This window comes from Pinus tabuliformis, chromosome J (assembly GCF_031772625.1).
Source record: "Pinus tabuliformis cultivar Carrire ecotype Pingquan chromosome J, CPIR1, whole genome shotgun sequence".
NCBI lineage: Eukaryota > Viridiplantae > Streptophyta > Pinopsida > Pinales > Pinaceae > Pinus > Pinus tabuliformis.
Window position 1 is genome coordinate 1,205,124,892 of NC_142295.1, and position 2,594 is coordinate 1,205,127,485.

Below are 2,594 nucleotides of genomic sequence, written 5' to 3' on the forward strand. Positions count from 1 at the left end.
TTTTTAAGGGTCATCACTCTTACGTAAGGAGACTTCAAATGGAAGCTTATTTGTAATATGAAACACGTTAAAAATTGCACATTAATAAAACTTTATCAGCATAAACACACTGTCGGTTGGTACTATCTGTTCATCGACAGAAAACATTTAAAAGAGAGGAATCATTAGTTTTCAATATATAGAATTAGTCACATTGAATTTGCCCTTCGCAAGGATTGAGCTATCTAAAGGGTCCCCGAATGTCTTGTTTCGCTTCGGTTTACAACAATTTTAGCGTTAATGAAATGAAATCTAGTAACAGCAGCTGGACCCCTCTCGCTGCCTGCTTCCTTATTAAACTCATTCCAATACTTCAGTCGCTCAGTTCCGTTAGGTTTCGTTTCCTAAAATAAAACACGATGCTTGCCACTACCAAGTACTCTGATAGGTCTGTCCACTGGGAGGGTTGAGCAGCAGTTACAAAGGAAATTCAATTGTGTATACCGCTTCCTGAAATGAAATGAGAATTAGGATAAGGCTTCCAGCTTGGTAGTAACAATCATTTCCATTATTATAATTAATAATTCCTTCCTGCCTCTATCCTTGGCCGTCATCGCTGCATTCCTTTCTGATAAATTATTTTTAATAGTAAACGGTGGCTAACACAAAATCTTTTATCTCCCAACAACGAATCTCGCATTGTACACAGTGTCCCCACATTATACGATTGCCTCTGGCAGCCAAGCTGTCTGTCTGTCTCAGAAGAACCCGAGCCACCTGACTTCTCCGCAGTTTCCTTGTATACAGAGCCTCCTTTGCTCATTTATCTTAATTACCCTTATAAAAACACTCCCACTTGAAGTTCTCGTTGCAATCTGAAGAAGCATCCAATCATCTTTACCACAAATCACGACACCCAGTTCCTTGCTCAAGAACACTTTCAGCAGGCATCAAGGGCAATGGCAGAGAACACTGTTTCTTCAGGAAGAATGAGATCCGATCTCTATTCCCTACATTCTGAAAGTGAAGATGCAGAGCGATCACTCTCCCCAATCCCCACGGTCATATCGGTGTTGTCATCTCTGGTGGAGCGGACTCTCGCCAGAAACGAAAGGCTCGCGGCTTCTTACAGCCCCACCTATTTGCCTCCCAAATACCGCGTGTTCGACAGTGTGCATGAGGTGCCAGACATGTCAATAGAGCAGTATCTGGGGAGGATTTTGAAGTATGTTAACTGCAGCTCTTCTGTGTTGGTAGTAGCCTATGCTTACATCGACCGCCTCATTCAATTTCATCCTCAATTCCGGATTACTTCTGTCAACGTTCACCGGCTGCTCATCACCGCCGTCATGGTCGCCTCCAAATTCCTGGAAGACCTGTAAGCCAATTCTCTAATCATTATAATTAATACCATGTATAGTCATCTATTTCCTGTTTTAATAGATCCATTATTTTCCAGCATTAGTCTCAAGATTTTAATATCGGTTTTGATTTTGTGAGCAGGAATTATAGGAATTCATATTATGCGAGAGTGGGAGGTGTGAGCAGCGAAGAAATAAATAGGATGGAGATGGAGTTTCTCTTTCTGATGGGCTTCAAGTTGCAGGTGAGCGTGGATGTTTTCGAGAGCTATTGCAGTCATCTGGAGAGAGAGGTGGCGTTGGGAGGAGGATTCCAAATAGAGAGAAGCCTTCTTCCATTCGTCATTTCTGGTGCCACGCGACATAAACTCCACTGCCACGCGACTTGAGGATTCCTAAAACCAGAGATTTGCTCTTTGGTGTGGGTATGGCAGGACTTCTAATTTGACAGAAAGGTATTGCAAACTAATTTCTGTGAACAGACTGGAAATGATTCCAATTGTGGATTTAATTATGGAGAGAAGGAGAAGGGCGTGAAGGGAAGCTGTTAATCACGGCAGATAAGTACGTCAAATTGTGTACACGGTAAAATATAGTTGGTCACTTTGTTGTATCATCCCCCAAATTGGGTGTAACCATGCCCCACACTGACATAGGATTGGAGGGTTGAAGACTCTGAGACAGGCGGAGCTTTACAGTCCTATAACAATGTATCTGAAAGAGCTCAGTTGTATTCAAATCCGCACTGTGTAAATAGAGGGATTCGAATTGTACTGGGACATGTGTAAATATAAGGATTCGAACCCATAAGAGTATTTACTCAATTATCCATCTCATCAATTAATTGAAATGTAATATAATCGGTGTGAACAAAATTCTTGTAAGTAGCTACCGTATAAAATAATAATTTGAAATCGATATATGGAGTGGAGTTAATCGGCTGTGGTCAGTGCGTTTAGTTAAAATTCAGATCCATTTTTAAATTTACGACAGAATGCCCATATATAAAGAGACATCTTATTATTTTTTATAATTTTAAACACGTTATATAAAATGAACAAAACTGTGTGCAAGAAGAGCCTTGATTTTATTATATCCCTAATTCAACGTGGGTAACCTTACTGATGACACACAACAAAACGCTTGTCAGACATTGACGAAACATGTGATATAAAATTATATTTACACAGCGCGGTCTGACTAGGTGATGATCCATTAGCTTAGCTTGGCTTTCATTGGTTTCACGTGGCAGTT

The 2,594-nt window shown here is 40.6% G+C and overlaps 1 pseudogene; it reads left to right on the forward strand.

The window, feature by feature from the left end:
• The first annotated feature begins 938 nt into the window (after positions 1 to 938).
• On the forward strand, positions 939 to 1,988 carry LOC149231456 (cyclin-U2-2 pseudogene; annotated as a pseudogene).
• Positions 1,989 to 2,594: the final 606 nt, after the last annotated feature.